Here is a 20,162-nt window from a genome sequence, read left to right as displayed (position 1 = left end):
CAGACCCACCCAGGAGCACCTGCGGAATAAGGCAAGGGCAGATTTTGTCAGAATTGCAGGATTCCCACGCACCGTGGGGGCCATTGATTGCACACATGTGGCACTACAGCCCCCCCGTGACACAGAGAACATATACCGCAATCGGAAGCATTGGCATTGCATCAACGTACAGGTGATACTCGATGCCCAAGGCCTCATATGGCACGTCCATGCCAAACACCCCGGGTCCAGCCATGACAGCTACATATACCGTCAAAGCAACATCCCAACAGAATTTGAACAGAACGTGTATGGGGACAGCTGGCTGGTTGGTGAGTGACATGGGTGTCAGGCATGACTGTCCCTCCCCATGATGCAGACATCACGAGGGGCACATGCATGACTAACATCCTCCTGTCTTTTCCCTTCCAGGTGACTCTGCATATGCACTTGGACCCCATCTCATGACTCCATTCCGGAATCCTCAAACCCTAGGAGAGGAAAACTACAATACTGCACACATAAGTACCCGTGGAGTGGTGGAGCGCACATTTGGCCTCCTGAAGTCCCGTTTCCGAAGCCTGAATAAGTCTGGGGGTACCCTGTTGTATTCCACAAACTTTGTGTGCCAGATCATCGGGGCATGTTGCATTCTGCACAACTTTTCCGTGAGAAAGGGCCTGGAGATTGACCTATGTGATGACCTGACCCCCAAACCAGACAATCCCCCCCTGCCCGAGGATACCCCGTCTGCTGAGGGATCAGCAATCAGGAAATGCCTTGTGGAACGCATCTTTACACGTTAAACACACACATTCATCATGGCACAAGGAGAATGCACGCATGCACACCACTGTGGTCCCTAGCACACACACCCCACATCCACATCACATTGGATTAGCCCAAGTACACCGCACGGGACTTGGGAGCAACAACGCCACGCCAAGGCTCCAATTATGTTGCTGTACATTCATACACCATTCACATGGACGAGGGTGACACCCCTTTGCTGGCAGGAGTGTCACCCCCCCATTCACACACCAGTCACACTAATCTGCACGCCTCACCGTGTGCATTATGATTAAAAATAAATAAACACTCTTCACCAGAGCCATAATATAAAAAAAAAAATACTCTTCACCAGAGCCATAATATAAATAAAAAAAAATACTCTTCACCAGAGCCATAATATAAATAAAAAAAAATACTCTTCACCAAAACCATAATATAAAAAAAAAATACTCTTCACCAGAGCCATAATATATATTAAAAGAAATACTCTTCACCAGAGCCATAATATAAATAAAAAAAAATACTCTTCACCAGAGCCATAATATAAATAAAAAAAATACTCTTCACCAGAGCCATAATATAAATAAAAAAAAAAAAATCTTCACCAGAGCCATAATATAAAAAAAAAAATAACTAATTGCCCCGACTGCTGCCACGCCCATGGCCACGGCTCCGCAACTGCCTGGTTGACGGTGGGGGGGACATCAGGCGGAGGAGCATCCACCGGGGCTGGAGGCCTGCCCTCTAATGCCACCGCTATCCGTCTCAGGAAGTTGTTGGTCTCCGTCTGGACTCCCACAATGGCAGCTGTGTGGCCCTGGACGGACTCATTTAGGGTCCGCACCTCTGCCACAAGGGTAGCCGTGGTGGTCTGGAGATCATGCAAACAGGAGATTGTTGCAGTGGTATTGGCTGAAACGTCCTGCAGACCATCTGTAATGTGTCCGCTGTCGGCCACTCTACTTAGGTCCTGGGCCATCTCACCCATAAGGCGGGTCTGTGTGTCCTGTGCAGTGGTCAGGGTCACAGGCAGGAATTTGGGTACCCCCCTGGTTTTCCTCGTTGCCTTCCTGGGCCCAGGAGAGGCTTCAGGCGTGGCATAGGGGGAGGGACTTGAGGGACTGGGTGGGTTGGCGATGGAGACAGAGGGACTTGAGGATCGTGGGCTTGACGTCCGGGATGGACCATCCGAGGTAGACGAATCCTCCTGGTAGAGTGACAGTGACACCTCCTCCCCCAAATGCTCCACATCCTGAATGACCTCCTAACTGGAGGTCTGGCCACCACTCTCCTCCACCAATGCCGCTTGCCTTCCCTGGGGGTCAGGGGCATCTTCATCAGACGAAGAGGGTGTGGGACGGGCAGGGGCATCATCATCAGGGGATGGTGTGGGACGGGCATGGGCACCAGATGAGCCCGCTCCCTCCTGGACATGTGCGGATGACACAAAACATTCACATGTTTGAGGATCCACACACTTGTCACATGTTCCCTTCCCCCCCTCACATGCTACACACCAGGTAGTAGAATAAAAACACACTTACCTGTCCTCAAGGGCGGCTGAACTGAATCATAGTCTGGCATTCCCTCCACTTGCACCCTGGTAAGGCAGCGGGCAACAACCTCCTCCTCAGCAGTCAGACAGACCCTGGAGGCAGGTCCACCACCAGTGCCCCTGGCATGGCTTGCCATGGGAGCCATCTTCTCCTTAACCCTCCGGCGAAGATCATTAATCTTCTTGCCAATATCTTTTGGTCTCCTTGCCTCATTGCCCACAGCATTTACCTGATCTGTGATCCTCTGAAGGATCTCTTCCCTTCTCCCCTTGCTGGTATTCTTGCTGCGGGACCCATGGAGGCAATCATAGTGCCTCTCCATGCCAGCAAGAATTATGGCTTTCTCATCAGGAGAGAAATTCTTTTTGCGGCTCCTAGAACGCTCAGCAGACATGTCTTCAATCTGTGGAAAAAATAATGCCACCAAACCAAACAGGTGTACTTTTGCACTCGACGGGCGCATGTCTGGGCGTAAACAGTGGGCCGGCGTTACTCAGGAATAACGCCAGGCGTAGTTGTGCGCATGCGCAGAGGGGCGCGGGACATACGATCACGTGACGCGCTTGCGCCATCCGTTCGGCCCTTCATTTGCATGGGGTCCAGGTTCATTTAAATGGATCACGCCCACTTCCTTCCTACTTTGAATTACGCCAACTTACGCCGTCAAATTTACGCTCCGCCGACGCAAAAATGAACGCTTCTGATTCGAGAATACGGAGCTTGCCTCTCTATGTTACATCGGCGTAACGCATCCGAGATGCGCTACGCCGACATAAAGATGCGCCGATCTACGAAAATCTGGGCCATAATTATTAAAGGGTGTAGACAACTGCAGATGGGTGTAATTCCTTGAGGAAAAGAAATGGGTTTGTGATCGATGTGTGCATCTCAGGGTTGTTATCCGTTGGTTAGCGGGAACTGGATCACTCCAGGCACCTTTGTGCTTGGCCGTCCTGGTGGGTTCTGTCCGTGCAGACTAGGCATCGGCGTTGTCACTGAATCCCCCATACGGTTCCTTCTCTGGATGTTTCACGCATGTTGGACTCTCGGTTCTGTGGACCGGCTTATGGACATCTTAGTCCTGTAAAGGAAAATGGATTCCATGAGAAAAAGACAATATATGTTTGTTTTTTTGTTTTTTATATGACCTGCGTTTTGAGATCTGGTATCCTGGCTTCCTCCTTCACTTACCTCATCCTTCCATTTTGCTTTTAAATGTCCTTATTTCTTCTGACAAATCCTCACTTCATGTTTGTCTGTCTGTAACTCCACACAGTAATGCAAGGCTTTCTCCCTGGTGTGGAGTGTCTTGGGCTCGCCCCTTACTTTGGACTACAGGAGAGTCAGGACGTACGCACATGAACTTTAATGGCATCCCAGTTTCAGTCCGTAGGGCTCAATATTGAGTTGGCCCACCTTTTGCAGCTATAACAGCTTCAATTCTTCTGGGTAGGCTGTCCACAAGGTTTAGGAAAGTGTCTAGGGCAGTGATGGCGAACCTTGGCACCCCAGATGTTTTGGAACTACATTTCCCATGATTTCCACTACACTACAGAGTGCATAAGCATCATGGGAAATGTAGTTCCAAAACATCTGGGGTGCCAAGTTTCTTTACCGCTAGTCTATGGGAATCTTTGACCATTCTTTAAAGAGGAAGTAAACCCTGATGGGTTTGACTTCCTCTTTTTTCCCTGCAAAGTAAAGGCATAATGGGCTACTATGCATCGCATAGTAGCCCATTATGTGGCACTTACCTGCAGAAGAAGCCCGCAATGTAAGCGATGTCCACTCTCTCTCATCGTGTCCATCTTCAACCCCTCTTCCTTTCCGGGGCCGTGGACTCCGGCTACAGCTACTGGCCGGAGTCGCGTGATGTCACTCCCGCGCATGCGCCCGGGAGCCGACGGTCACGGCACGGGCACTATAGAAACGGCACGGATCGTGCCCTTTCTTTAGTGCGCATGCGCCGATCCTGTCGGCGCCGGCTTCTAAGACGAATATCTCCTAAACCGTGAAGGTTTGGGAGGTATTTTGTGCACCTACAGGTAAGCCTTAAAGTGGTTGTAAAGGTAAAAAATAAATCCTTAAAATAGATTCCTTTACCTTAGTGCAGTCCTCCTTCACTTACCTCATCCTTCCATTTTGCTTTTAAATGTTCTTATTTCTTCTGAGAAATCCTCACTTCCTGTTCTTCTGTCTGTAACTCACCACCGTAATGCGAGGCTTTCTCCCTGGTGTGAAGAAAGCCTCTTGAGGGGGCGAGCAGGAGTGTCAAGACACCCACCAACACAGGGGTAGATTCAGGTATCTCCGCCTAAAGCACTTGCTCCGTAAGTTGCGGAGGCGTAGCGTAAAAGGGGCCGGCGTAAGCGCGCGTAATTCAAATGATCCGGTAGGGGGCGTGGATCATTTAAATTAGGCGCGTTCCCGCGCCGAACGTACTGCGCATGCGCCGTCCCTTTAAATTTCCCGACGTGCATTGCGGTAAAGGACGTCGCAAGGACGTCATTGGTTTCGACGTGAATGTAAATGGCGTCCAGCGCCATTCACAGACGACTTACGCAAACAACGTAAAATTTTCAAATCGCGACACGGGAACGACGTTCATACTTAACATTGGCTGTGCCTCCTAATAGCAGGAGCAACATTACGACGAAAACGAGTTACGCAAACGACGTAAAAAACTACTGCCGGGCGCACGTAGGTTTGTGAATCGGCGTAAGTATGTAATTTGCATACTCTACGCTGACAACTACGGAAGCGCCACCTAGCGGCCAGCGTGAGAATGCACCCTAAGATACGACGGCGTAAGACTTATGCCAGTAGTATCTTAGGCTAATGTCGGCGTATCTAGCTTTCTGAATACAGAAAATAGATACGCCGGCGTAGCTTTGAATTTACGCGGCGTATCTATGGATACGCCGGCGTAAATCGTTCGTGAATCTACCCCACAGTTCTTTTCTCTATCTGCAAAGTAGAGAGCACCCTGACTTGCCTGCTCGCCCCCTCCAGGGAGAAAGCCTTGCATTACTGTGTGGAGTTACAGACAGAAGAACAGGAAGTGAGGATTTCTCAGAAGAAATAAGGACATTTAAAAGCAAAATGGAAGGATGAGGTAAGTGAAGGAGGACTGCACTAAATTAAAGTAAGCTATTTAGGGAAAAAAAATTACCTTTACAACCCCTTTAATCTAGGCTTACCTGTAGGTAAAAGTGGTTGTAACGGGTTTACAACCACTTTAAGAAGTGCATTTGTGAGGTCAGGCACTGACGTTGGACGAGAAGGCCTGGCTCTCAGTCTCCGCTCTAATTCATCCCAAAGGTGTTTTTTTGGTTTGAGGTCAGGCCAGTCAAGTTCCTCCACCCAAAACTTGCTCATCAATGTATTTATGGACCTTGTTTTGTGCACTGGTCCAAATCATTTGGTGGAGAGGGATTATGGTGGGGGGGTTGGTTCCAGTGAAGGGAACTCTTAAAGTGGAGGTTCACCCGAAAAGTAAATTTTTAACCTTAGATTGAGGCTCATTTTGTCAAGGGGAATCAGGTAGTTTTTTTAAAATCTAAGCAGTACTTACCGTTTTAGAGAGCGATCTTCTCCACCGCTTCCAGGTATGGGCTGCGGGACTGGGCGTTCCTATTTGATTGACAGGCTTCCGACGGTCGCATACATCGCGTCACGATTTTCACGAAAGTAGACGAACGTCGGTGCGCAGGCGCCGTATAGAGCCGCACCGACGTTCGGCTTCTTTCGGCTACTCGTGACGCGATGTATACGACCGTCGGAAGCCTGTCAATCAAATAGGAACGCCCAGTCCCGCAGCCCATACCTGGAAGCGGTGGAGAAGATCGCTCTCTAAAACGGTAAGTACTGCTTAGATTTTTAAAAAACTACCCTATTGCCCTAGACAAAATGAGCATTAATCTAAGGTTAAAAAAATGTTTTCGGGTGAACTCCCGCTTTAAGGCGTCAACATACCAAGACATTTTGGACAATTTTATGTAAAGGGTGGGAAAACCCACAGTGGAATAAAATATAATGCACAATAATGTTGCCCAATGTGAACACAATGGGTAAATTGGAGACAAGTGTGTGGTCTAGATTGACCAGTAACACATGCGCATAAGCAACATTTCTTAAAACTGTAAGTGCATAATCAAAAAAATAAGTAAATTTATACAGTGGAACCTTGGTCTACGAGCGCTTTGAATAACTTTTTTTTTTCAGTTCCTCATTTGGCTAGAGGTGCGGGGCACCGGTTACACTCGGAACGGTTCGGATACTCAGAATCACTCGGAAATACTTCCCTATGCTCAGGCCCGGATTTACTCCATTTGCCGCCCCAAGGCCGGGTCCTTCAATGCTGCCCCCGCCTGCGCAGTACGGGGGGGGGGACTTTTTAGGCAGGACACTGAGAAGCGGGGGGGGGGGGGGTTGCTGCCAAAAATGACATTGAGCATTGGGGGGTGCTGCTGCCGAAAATGACAAAATTACATTGAGAACCGGGAGGGGGGTTGTTGCTGCCAAGAACTATCTCGCCTCCTCTTCCCTCTGTTTTGTCTCCTCTCACCATCCGCATAACAGGGGTGAACTCCTAATATGAAAGTGTCCTCTCCTCTCAGCTGCAGTGCCGCCCCTGCACCCACTTCCGCCCAAAGGCCTGGCCTTGTTGGCCTTGTCTGGAATCCGGTCCTGCCTATGCTATCCAAAAAGCTTAAAAATCTTTTTTTTTTTGGCTTTAGCTACACTTAAAAAATGTACCTGTTCTGACTTACAGATTCAACTTAAAGCGGAGGTTCACCCTAAAAACAATTTTTTAACATTACATTGTGCTCACTCTCGAAATTGTTGCCGTACATACCGTTGTATCGCTATTTTTCCCGCCGGCTTCAGGGCAGTGGCTCCCGCGGGAGTGGGCGTTCCTATGCACAGGCTAAGTGATTAACGTGATGACAAAAGCTTCCCCCGGCGTATAAGGCGCATCACGAGTTGCCGAAAGAAGCCGAACGTCGGTGCGCAGGTGCTGTATAGCGCCGACTCGCAGTTCGACTTTATTCGGCAACTCGTGATGCGCCTTATGCGCCGGGGGGAAACTTTTGTCATCACGTCAATCACTTAGCCTGTGCATAGGAACGCCCACTCCCGAGGGAGCCACTACCCGGAAGCCGGCGGGGAAAATAGCGATACAACGGTATGTACGGCAAAAAAAAACATCAGCGTACTGTCAATGTCGAGAGTGAGCACAATGTAATGTTAGAAAATTGTTTTTAGGGTGAACCTCCACTTTAAGAACAAACCTACAGACCTTATCTTGTTTGTAACCCAGGAACCGCCTGTATTGGTGGCAATGACAAGACTGTGTTCACACTACAGGCATACCCCACTTTTAAGTACACAATGGGACCAGAGCATGTATGTAAAACGAAAATGTACTTAAAGTGAAATACCTTTTTTCACTTCTAGGGTATAGTGGGGGGTCAGGGGCTATAGTGGGGGTGTCATGAGCTGTATTTGAGGTCCCAGGGGCTGTCAGGGACACACTGGAACAGGGCGGGCTATGCTCTCGGAGCTTCAGCTCCTACTGCGGCTGCAAAATGTCTGTACAGTACTTGTAAGGCACTTTACATACACTCGCGGGTATGTCCTTACTCGTATGCCTGTATATGCTTCTTAGGGTTGCAGTTTCTCTGAGCTCCACAAGGTGGTGATCTCACTTCTACCCAGACACAAAGTCTCTATGGAAAACAAACAGGAAGTGATGTCAGGTATTAAGAGGAAGTCCTGGGGGAGAGGTGAGTCGGGAGGAAGTAGAGAGAAGACGTTGCTGGAAGTGGCAGCAGAGGAGGTAATAATATCTTATTTTCTATTTACACCCAGTAACCCCGTCATGTCCGTCCTCTTCCTCCATAGTCACTGTGATGTCTTTTATCTCCAGCAGATGATGATACACACATATATAGTGTGGAAACCTAGATTAACCCCTTCAGGGTCAGAACATTTACTTACTTACGGAGCCAGAACATTCTCTTCATTTTGGAGATGTGTCACCTTCTCACTGGAGATGAGATGAACATTCCTGGGTTCCATGTGAGATGGGATCACAGAACAGAACTAAAGTTCAGGTGCCAAATCTGAACCCCATCGAAGACAATGGAAGCTGAATGTTAAAGCGGAGTTCCACCCAAAAGTGGAACTTCCGCTTAATCCACTCCTCGCCCCCTTACATGCCACATTTGGCATGTACTTTTTTTGGGTGGGGGAGTAAGGACTTCAGGAGGAGTGGGACTTCCTGTCCCACTTCCTCCTTCCGCCGAGGGGCTGCTAAGGCGAATAGTCAGATTGCCTTTTGGCAGCCCCTCCCTGTAGGCGATCGCTTGGGACACGTGACAGGTCCCAGGCGATCGCCTGTTCAATCGGATGGCGCAGCGCCGCTCGCGCATGCGCAGTGGGTGCCCGGCCCTTCAAGCCGAAAGCTGTCACGGCCGGGTGCCCACACTTAGAATGAAGACGCGGGCCGGAGAGGAGCGGAGCCCCGGCCGGCGCGTCGCTGGAACGTGGAGCAGGTGAGTGTATGTTTATTAAAAGCCAGCAGCTACACTTTTTGTAGCTGCTGACTTTTAATAAACATTAAAAATGACTGGAACACCCCTTTAAAAAACAGTAATGGCCGTTTTCTAGGCTAATCGGCCTAGAGATTGTCAGACAAATGGCATGTGGGCTGGGCACTGCCATGGGGGATATGGACTGAAGCAATTAGATGTAGCACCCTGATGTTTATGCAGGGTTGCTGGTAAATTTATTTGCCAAGAGTTAGTTGCCTTGGCCAATTGATAGGAGATCAATTGATTTCACCATAATTCTGTAATTGCTGCACTCATCTCTTCTGTCACTAGGTGGCCGGGTATCTGGTGACTTTAGATAAGACAAGGGCAATGCAAGGTCAGTTTAAGAATGAATGGGGTGTCTCAGCCAATGGGTAGGGATTTTCTTGAGTCCATTGACCTGCTGGGAGAGCCTATTTATTTGGGTGGAGTCAAGTGATTTGGGTTCTGTGCCACCTGGACGGCTGTCTGGAAGGACGTGTCGTATTGCCCCAGATGGCCAGGCCAAAGACCCCAAGCCTATCCCAGGGACGTCTGGCTGCTAGGCTGTCTGAGGGCCTATCCATAAGCAGGAGAGCAGTGCAGGGTTGGGATTGCAGCTTGCGGTCCAACCAGAAGTAACGGTTCTTCCGGCCTGAGAACCTGTCATGGTCGGAGGTAGAGGGGAAGCTGTCGCCATTAAGGGACCATCCACCTTGTTACCAGGGACCACAGTGAGTAGCTGAAGCAAGTACCTGAGCAGTATTTTTACCAACTGGGGACGGTGAAGAATTGGGAAACTTCAGCAAGTTCCAAGCCAGGGACCCAGCCAGTGGCGGTGACGCTTGCAGAGCATTATTGTGTGCCAAGCCAGGGACCAAGCAGGCCATTGGGGTGACACTTGAGGAGTATCTGTGAGTGCCAAGCAAGGGACGCAGGGGTGACGCTTGAGGAAGATACTCAATGAGAAGATTGGAAGAGCTCAGGAGATCCAGTGGCAGCGGATCAGGAAGTCTAGTGAAAGACTGGGAGCTCAGTTGAGTGAAATTCTACAATAGGAGATTGTAGAAGAAGTGAACTAGTTTGTTGCAACTTTGTTAGAAACTGTTATAAGACTGTTACCATAGGAGACAGCGGTCCTACTCATGCAGATGTGGGGCCAGATTCACAAAGAGATACGACGGCGGATCTCCTGATCCGCCGTCGTATCTCTGAGATCCGACGGTCGGATCTATGCGACTGATTCATAAGAATCAGTTCCGCATAGGTCTCCCTTAGATCCGACTGGTGTAAGTGACTTACACCGTCGGATCTTAGGCTGCAATCTACCGCCGGCCGCTAGGTGTCGCCTTTTTTTTACGTCGTTTGCGTTCGGCTTTTTCCGGCGGATAGTTACCCCTGCTATATGAGGGGTAGCTAATGTTAAGTATGGCCGTCGTTCCCGCGCCGAGTTTCAAATTTTTACGTCGTTTGCGTAAGTCGGTCTGGAATACGGATGGCCGGAATTTACGTTGCCGCCGAAAACAATGATGTCCTAGCGACGTCATTTGGAGCATGCGCACTGGGAAATTTCGCCGGCGGCGCATGCGCAGTTAAATTGGCGCGGGAACGCGCCTGATTTAAATTGTACACTCCCCCTAGCCGCGGAATTTTAATTCCGCCGGGGGAGTTACAATCCGACGGTGCAATTTTCGAGGTAAGTGCTTTGTGAATACTGCACTAGCCTCGCTAAATTGCACCGGCGGATCGTAAATCACATAGATTACGCGGATCTAAAGATCCGCTAATCTATGTGAATCTAGCCCATGGTGTCTAGCTGGATGCCTATAGAAGTCTCGTAGTCTGCCAATTAACTTTGCATCTACTTAAGGGTTTCCTGGACCCAACCCTCTCTCCCAAAGTTCTATTCAAGAGACAATAAATCTCTTTGCATTCAAGAAGTGTCTGGTGCCCATCAATCTACCTTACATTACACCCACCATGCCTTAAAACCCACTCTGTACTGAAGAATGTCAGCCGTCCCTAACTCTGGAGGTAACCATTAGGCCTAGGGAGGCCCGGGACCTTGCTACAGATTTAAATTGTTTACAAATGAAGAAAGCTTGCAGGGAAAATGTATATTTTGGGCTTTATATTATTGCTGCAGCAGCTTCTATACACAGTACAGATGTGCCACTTTACAGGCAGACCAAGGGGACCCACCAGGCACTATATTTAAAGCTATTTTTCATTTTTATTTCAAATTTTTATCTTTTTAGTTTAGGCATCAATAAATCACTGTTCATTTAAAAGTGTATTTTACAAACTTTGGGCCAGATTCACAAAAGAGATACGACGGCGTATCTTCTGATACGCCGTGGTATCTCTGAGATACGATTGTCGTATATATGCGCCTGATTCATAGAATCAGTTACGCATAGATAGCCCTAAGATCCGACAGGTGTAACTGTGTTACACCGTCGGATCTTAGGCTGCAATTCTAGGCCGGCTGCTAGGTGGCGATTCCATTGCGGTCGGCGTAGAATATGCAAATGACTAGTTACGCCGATTCACGAATGTCCGCTTTGCCCGTCGATCTAAATTTACGTAGTTTCCGCAGAGATGCGTCGCGTAAAACTAAGCATGCCCTCTAGGTGGTGTAACCAATGTTAAGCATGGCCGTCGTTCCCGCGTCGAAATTTTAAATTTCACGTCGTTTGCGTAAGTCGTCCGTGAATGGAGCTGGATGTCGAAACCAATGACGTCCTTGCGACGTCATTTAGCGCAATGCACGTCGGGTAATTTTACGGACGGAGCATGCGCAGTACGTTCGGTGCAGGAAACGCGCCTAATTTAAATGGTGCCCGTCCCATTTGAATTAGGCGGGCTTGCGCCGAGCGGATTTACGCTACGCTGCCCCAAGTTTACAGGTAAGTGCTTTGTGAATCAGGCACTTACGCTGTAAACTTGCGGCGGTGTAACGTAAATGGGATACGTTACGCCATGGCTAAGTTACGCGGAAATACGCGAATCTGGCACTTTTTTTCCCATTGATACATTTCCCCCAGTGCAGTACTTGGACCCCCATAACCTGTGTATGCCCAATTACTTGCATATAAGTCTTGAAAATGGGCACATTTGATTTTTCCTGTTTGGGTCCCATAGACTTCAATGGGGTTCCTTATTCAGTTCTAAACTTTAGTGATGTTTGAAAGTTCTGCCGCAAACCGAACAGGGGGTCGTTTAGCCCATGTCTAATCTTGAGACATATGCTACGTTTCCACTGAGCGGATCGGTTCGGGTCGTTTAGAATGGAACGGGTTTGAATGGTCCGGTCTATTCTGGTGAGCGTTTCCACTGCAAATCGGACCGCCAGGGCCATACAGGTTTTAGAAAAAATGCCTCTCATGATGTCACACTAGTGCGACGAGAAACGTGATGCAGCGTCACTCAGCGTCAGCCAAACAACAACAACAACAATGGAGGTCATTCAGCAGCTCGTCTTTTCTCTGCTAGCCTTTTGGTTCTTTATAGGCAAAATTCATACCGCACTGTATGAGAGAAGGTTGCGAGCGGCAATGAGAAACACAGCCGAAAAGAGAAGAAAACTTTTAGCTTGGATGTGTAGCCGGGAGGAGAAGTATACATTTGTGCTGCTAAGACAAAGACGGCAGCGCTATAGGGTAAGCACAACTGACTGACTTACCTGAAACACACACACACACACATACACTGACACACTGAAACACACACTGACCTACACACACACTGACACACACTGACCTATACACACACACACTGACACACACTGACCTATACACACACACACTGACACACACTGACCTATACACACACTGACACACAGACACACACACTGACCTATACACACACTGACACACACACACACACACACTGACCTATACACACACTGACACACACACACACACTGACCTATACACACACTGACACACACTGACCTATACACACACACACTGACACACACTGACCTATACACACACTGACACACAGACACACACACTGACCTATACACACACTGACACACACACACACACACTGACCTATACACACACTGACACACACACACTGACACACACTGACCTATACACACACTGACACACACACACTGACACACACTGACCTATACACACACACACTGACACACACTGACACACACACACACACACTGACCTATACACACACTGACACACACACACTGACACACACTGACCTATACACACACTGACACACACACACTGACACACACTGACCTATACACACACACACTGACACACACTGACACACACACACACACACTGACCTACACACACACTGACACACACACACTGACACACACTGACCTATACACACACTGACACACACACACTGACACACACTGACCTATACACACACACACTGACACACACTGACACACACACACACACACTGACCTATACACACACTGACACACACACACTGACACACACTGACCTATACACACACTGACACACACACACTGACACACACTGACCTATACACACACACACTGACACACACTGACACACACACACACACACACACACACACTGACCTATACACACACTGACACACACACTGACCTATACACACACTGACACACACACACACACTGACCTATACACACACTGACACACACTGACCTATACACACACACACTGACACACACTGACCTATACACACACACACACTGAGACACACACACACACACACACACACACACACACACTGACCTATACACACTGACACACTGCATTTTTTACAGATGCTTCTCCTTTTGGCAAAGCAGCGCCGCCGACCAGTGATTTGGGCATTCCCTCGTGCCAATGAGTGGTGGAATGTGACCGTCCCAGGATTCACCCACAGACAGTGGGTGCAGAATTTAAGGATGTCAGAGGAAACCTTCTCATTCCTTTGTGCCAAGCTACGTCCAGTGATGGAAAAGAAAAGCACCAACTTCAGAGCCTGTTTGCCTGTAAGGAAAAGAATTGCCATTGCACTGTGGAAGCTGGCTACCAACAGTGAATATAGGAGTATAGGTCATCTTTTTGGTGTCAGCAAATCATCAGTGTGCCGGTGTGTGCAGGACTTCTGTAAGGCTGTGTGCACATTGCTAGCTCCTGAAATTGTTCATTTTCCTAACAGGGAAAAGCTCAAAGACATGGCTGAGTACTTTGAGAACAGGTGGGGCCTTCCACAGTGTGTTGGTGCTATTGATGGCTCACACATACCAATAATAGCACCACAAGAATACCACACTGACTACTTCAACCGAAAAGGCTGGCATTCCATCGTCCTCCAGGGAGTAGTGGATGGCAAGGGACTATTCTGGAATGTGAATGTAGGAAAGCCTGGGAGTTTGCATGATGCTCGGGTTCTCCGATTGTCAACATTTTGGGATTGGGTTGGCCAGGGAGGCCTGTATCCTGTTAGCACTAAGAACATTTGTGGGGTGAATGTTGGCTATTATGTGCTTGGGGACTCTGCCTATCCTTTACAAAATTGGCTCCTGAAACCATTTTCTGACAATGGGCGCCTAACAACAGAGCAGCAAATCTACAACAAGAAAACATCCAGGGCACGTGTTGTAGTGGAAAATGCGTTTGGAAGACTAAAGGGTAGATGGAGGTGTCTTATGAAGAGGAATGACAGTGACATTCAACTTACAAAATCCATGGTCCTAACGTGCTGTACTCTTCACAATCTTTGTGAAAGCCATGGAGAAGACTTTGACCAGGATTGGAATACATCTCCAGAAGAGCCAGTACCAGTAATAGCAGCACAGGATATGGAAGAAGAGTGCAGCGAAATACGTCAGGCTCTGATGAGGCACCTTAACGTTAACGTTGTTACCGTGAATAATTAAAATCTTTAATTACTTTTTGCTAAATGCTAAATAAAATCAGACATACTCAGAGAAGTCGTTCTTGTTTTTTATTCCACAAAAAAAATCATCTTCATACATATTTTGTAAAAGCAAAATTTTGATAATGTAGAAACATTGTTTACAATAAAGAGCTTGTAAAGGTTTGTTTTTTTATTAAGCTAGTGCAGGGATACGCAATTAGCGGAAATCCAGCTGTTTTGCAGAACTACAAGTCCCATCATGCTTTTGCCTCTGGGTGTCATGCTTGTGACTGTCAGAGTCTTGCTATGCCACATGGGAATCGTAGTTCTGAAACAGTTGGATATCCACTAATTGCATATCCCTAAGCTATTGCATTGTAGTTTTTTTCTTCAATTTCACTACCAATAAATGTTTTTTTTTTTTTTTCTTGGTCTGAATTTCTCACTTCCTGTTCCTCCTTAGTAAGCTGTTCAATAAGCTGTGCTGACTGACTAAACACAGCTCAGATGATGTTGTCAGGTTTACTGAGAAGGAACAGGAAGTGAGAAATTCAGACCAAGAAAAAAAAATGTAGAAACATTGTTTACAATAAAGAGCTTGTAAAGGTTTGTTTTTTTATTAAGCTAGTGCAGGGATACGCAATTAGCGGAAATCCAGCTGTTTTGCAGAACTACAAGTCCCATCATGCTTTTGCCTCTGGGTGTCATGCTTGTGACTGTCAGAGTCTTGCTATGCCACATGGGAATCGTAGTTCTGAAACAGTTGGATATCCACTAATTGCATATCCCTAAGCTATTGCATTGTAGTTTTTTTCTTCAATTTCAATACCAATAAATGTTTTTTTTTTTTTTTTCTTGGTCTGAATTTCTCACTTCCTGTTCCTCCTTAGTAAGCTGTTCAATAAGCTGTGCTGACTGACTAAACACAGCTCAGATGATGTTGTCAGGTTTACTGAGAAGGAACAGGAAGTGAGAAATTCAGACCAAGAAAAAAAAATGTAGAAACATTGTTTACAATAAAGAGCTTGTAAAGGTTTGTTTTTTTATTAAGCTAGTGCAGGGATACGCAATTAGCGGAAATCCAGCTGTTTTGCAGAACTACAAGTCCCATCATGCTTTTGCCTCTGGGTGTCATGCTTGTGACTGTCAGAGTCTTGCTATGCCACATGGGAATCGTAGTTCTGAAACAGTTGGATATCCACTAATTGCATATCCCTAAGCTATTGCATTGTAGTTTTTTTCTTCAATTTCACTACCAATAAATGTTTTTTTTTTTTTTTCTTGGTCTGAATTTCTCACTTCCTGTTCCTCCTTAGTAAGCTGTTCAATAAGCTGTGCTGACTGACTAAACACAGCTCAGATGATGTTGTCAGGTTTACTGAGAAGGAACAGGAAGTGAGAAATTCAGACCAAGAAAAAAAACATCTAAAAAGGAAATTAAAGGAAAAGGTAAACCAAAAATGCCAAGTATATTCGCAATTACATCTACAATGCAAAAATGAGAAGAAATTAAGCGATCGGGGGTGCCCTTTGTTGAAATCCAGGCTCCACCGTCCAAGGGGGGGTGATAACGCAAAGGAGGCAGAAGGGAATCAGAGCAGCAGCACAAAGAAAGCCATGTGCAGCAAGGAGCAAATGTGTCCAATCTTGTGTGATCGCTGATGGCTCAAAGGAGCCTATTAAAAAAAAAATCTAACCTTTAAAACCCACTTTATTTTTAAACGTAAACATGGGTACAGGTCCTGTGCTGCATGAAAGGCACTAATGTCTGGGTGGTGACCTGGGTTGACGATTGGCTCCAATCACTTGAACAAGCTGACCAAGGACACCGAGGAAGGCCTGGTTGAAGGTAGCCAACTGCTCCATCTGCTGCCGGGCAATTTCTGCCTCCTGGCGCATAGCTTCCTGTGCATCCTGACGTAGTGCTTGAAACCGCCTCTCAGAAAGGTTATCCATTCTTTCCAGCTGCCTTTCTTCTGCTGCCCGCATATCCTCCATAACTGTGCGCAGATCCAACTGGAACCTTCTCCTTTCACCTGTAATATACAAAAGACCTAAATATTGCTTTTGGTAACATCTGCCAAACCAATACTGTAAGCTCCTTTCTCATCTGCCCCACTAGACTGTACCACACTGATTCACTGCCACACCTCTGTTCCCCCCGCTCATCTGCTACACCAATACACAGCACTGCTCATCTGCCCACTGCTGAACCCCCTTCTCATCTCTTCTACCACTGTACCTCCTGCTAATCCCCCCCTTCTCATCTCTTCCACCACTGTACCTCATACACATCTCCCCCACAGCTGATCTCCCCCTCCTCATCTATTCAACCACTGTACCTCCTGCACATCTCCCCCACAGCTGGTCCCCCCCTTCTCATCTCTTCCACCACTGTACCTCATGCACATCTCCCCCACAGCTGATCTCCCCCTTCTTATCTATTCCAACACTGTACCTCCTGCACATCTCCCCCACAGCTGATCTCCCCCTTCTTATCTATTCCAACACTGTACCTCCTGCACATCTGCCCCACTGCTGTTTTAGTTTAAGAAAATGCAGTTAAAAATTACTTTATTATCATCATGTCTTACCATTGTGCCTTGGTGCATTGGGAGTACTCTGTAGTTGGCTACTCTGTGGTTGGCTACTCTGTGGTTGGCTACTCTGTGGTTGGCTTGAGGAAATACTGCTGCTGTTGCTGCTGAAAGACATTGAAGGTCCATCTTCTGATAAGTTTGATGCATCAGTGGAGAGTCCATCAACTGTTTCTGAAAAAAAACATATGGTTAGATATTATATTTTAAATGGTAAGCAGAGCGATATCCTATGCAAAGTTTTTAAAAAAAAAAAACTTACCAAAGGGGTCTACCATAGATTCGAGAATTACAGTTGCAGAGTCCAGACCTCCCTCCCTGCCTTGGTTTGCTGGCCGATGACCGTAAATGGCGTCCATGGCGTCGTACCACCTCCAAGCAGTTGGACAGTTTCCACTACGGCTGTTGGCGTCCTTAATTTTTTTATATTGTGCTTTAAGCTTTTTAAGCTTTGCCCTACACTGGCCCGACGTCCGTTCAAATCCCTCGGCTGCCATCCGCTGAGAAATATCTTTATAGACCTTTTCATTTCTCACTGATCCATCAAGCTCACTCTGAATAACGCCATCGCCGATGATTGCTAAGAACGTAGATAGTTCCTCAGATAACCAGACCCTGCTGTTGTTTGCTGGCATCCTTCTCCTTTATATGGACTAATAAGGCGACGTGGTGATTGTTTGGCGCTTTGCTTTGACGTCAGCATTGATGTTTTCTGACCACCAATCAGTGGAAAGTACTGTGTGACGCCAGTAGCTCCGCCCTAACCGTACCGTTCCATTTTCTATGGACCCACATGAGAAGCAGGACCCTGAATGGTGCGGTACGGTTCGGTTTTATGGCACGCTTTCATAATGGAAACACCCAAAATAGCGTACCGTACCGAACCGTACCGAACCGATCCGCTCAGTGGAAACGTAGCATTAGAGAGCCAGATTCACGTAGGTGAGTGGCGGCGTAATGTATCGTAGATACGTTACACCGCCGCAAGTTTTCATCGCAAGTGCCTGATTCACAGAGCACTTGCAATGAAAACCTACGCCGGCGGCCTCCGGCGCAAGGCGGGCCAATTCAAATGGGCGTGTGCCATTTAAATTTGGCACGCTCCCGCGCCGGACCTACTGCGCATGCTCAGTTTCGCAATTCCCGTCGTGCTTTGCGCGCCGTGACGTCATTTTTTCGAAACGGCGATGCGCGTAGCGTAATTCCGTATTCCCGGACGGCTTACACAAACGACGTTCATTTTAAAATTTCGACGCGGGAACGACGGCCATACTTTATACAGCAATACGATTGCTGTGTAAAGTTAAGGCACCAAAAACGACGACTAACTTTGCGACGGGAAACTAGACTAGCGGCGACGTAGCGAACGCGAAAATCCGTTGTGAATCGCCGTAACTCCTAATTTGCATACCGGACGCTGGTTTACGACGCAAACTCCCCCCCGCGGTACTGCATCCTAAGATCCGACAGTGTAAAACTATTACACCTGTCGGATCTTCTGGCTATCTATGCGTAACTGATTCTATGAATCAGTCGCATAGATACTCTGAGAGATACGACGGAGTATCTGAGATACTCCGTCGTATCTCAGCTGTGAATCTGGCCCAGAGATCCCTGCCCTCTATGTTGGGATGAATGACTTGCTACAAAAATGAGGTTCTTCCTTTATAGGAGGGGTTATATATGGGAGGACTTCCTGTCTTTTTTTGCCAGTGTCCAATCCAATGTGGTGAATAATCCTAATGAATAAGGAATAATATGGCTATGGTCCTGTGATGTACTCCAAGAAATAGATTTTTCAGGTAAGTGGGAAAATTTGAGTTTTTGAGGAGATGGTCCTCTTTCCCCAAAACCCTGGCCCGGTGGTTGTAGGGGTCTGCAGGTAGCGGACTTATGGAAATCTGGAAACCCTCTTTAATAATAAGGGGGCACCCAGATACAGACCTTCCCCTCTTTTGAATGAGTAATGCCTTGTACACACGATCGGAATTTCCGATGGAAAAAAAGTCAGACAGAATTTTTTCTTTGGATATTCCGACCGTGTGTGGACCCCATCGGGGTTTAGAAATAGAACATGTCGATGGAAATTCCGATCGTCTGTGTGGAAATTCGAGGGAGAAAAAAAACATGCATGCTCAGAATCAAGTCAACGCATGCTCAGAAGCATTGAACTTCATTTTTCTCCGCTCGTTGTAGTGTTTTACGTCACCGCGTTTTGGACAGTGGGAATTTGGTCTGACTGTGGCCCAGATTCAGGTAGCAATTGCGCCTGCGTAACCATAGTTACGCAGCGCAATTGCTGAATTGCGCCGGCGTAACGAGTTCTCCTGATTCAGAGAACTCGTTACGCCGACTGCAGCCTAAAATCTGCGTGGCATAAGGCTCTTATGCCACGCAGATTTTAGGCTGCATTCTAGCGATGAGCGCTAGGGGGCGCTCCCATTGTGATCTGTGTATAGTATGCAAATTCCATACTACCACCGATTCACAACGTTGCGCGAGCCCTGCGTACGCAAATTACGTAGTTTGCGTACGTCGGGTTTCGCGTAAGGTTACACATCCTAATAGCAGGTGCAGCCAATGCTATAGGATACCCGGCGTTCCCGCGTCGCGACGTTCGAATTTTACGTCGTTTGCGTAAGTGAATCGTGAATGGCGCTGGACGCCATTCAGGTTCACTTTGAAGCAAATGACATCCTTGCGACGTCATTTGCCGCAATGCCCGGCGGGATCATTTACATTGCGCGCGCTTACGCCGGGCAATTTTGCCGGCGCGCCCT

General features: G+C 47.5%; 1 protein-coding gene across 1 annotated transcript in view; it reads left to right on the top strand.

The window, feature by feature from the left end:
- The first annotated feature begins 8,136 nt into the window (after positions 1-8,136).
- The window catches only part of LOC120935916 (oocyte zinc finger protein XlCOF7.1-like), a 120,102-nt gene continuing 108,076 nt past the window's right edge, over positions 8,137-20,162 (top strand). Inside the window, exon 1 of the mRNA XM_040347945.1 lies at positions 8,137-8,169. The gene's annotated coding sequence lies outside the window, so the exon portion shown is untranslated. The remainder of the gene's footprint in view (positions 8,170-20,162) is intronic.

This window comes from Rana temporaria, chromosome 4 (assembly GCF_905171775.1).
Source record: "Rana temporaria chromosome 4, aRanTem1.1, whole genome shotgun sequence".
Taxonomy (NCBI): Eukaryota; Metazoa; Chordata; class Amphibia; order Anura; family Ranidae; genus Rana; species Rana temporaria.
Note: the sequence above shows the minus strand (reverse complement) of the source record. Positions and strands in the feature narration are given on the sequence as shown.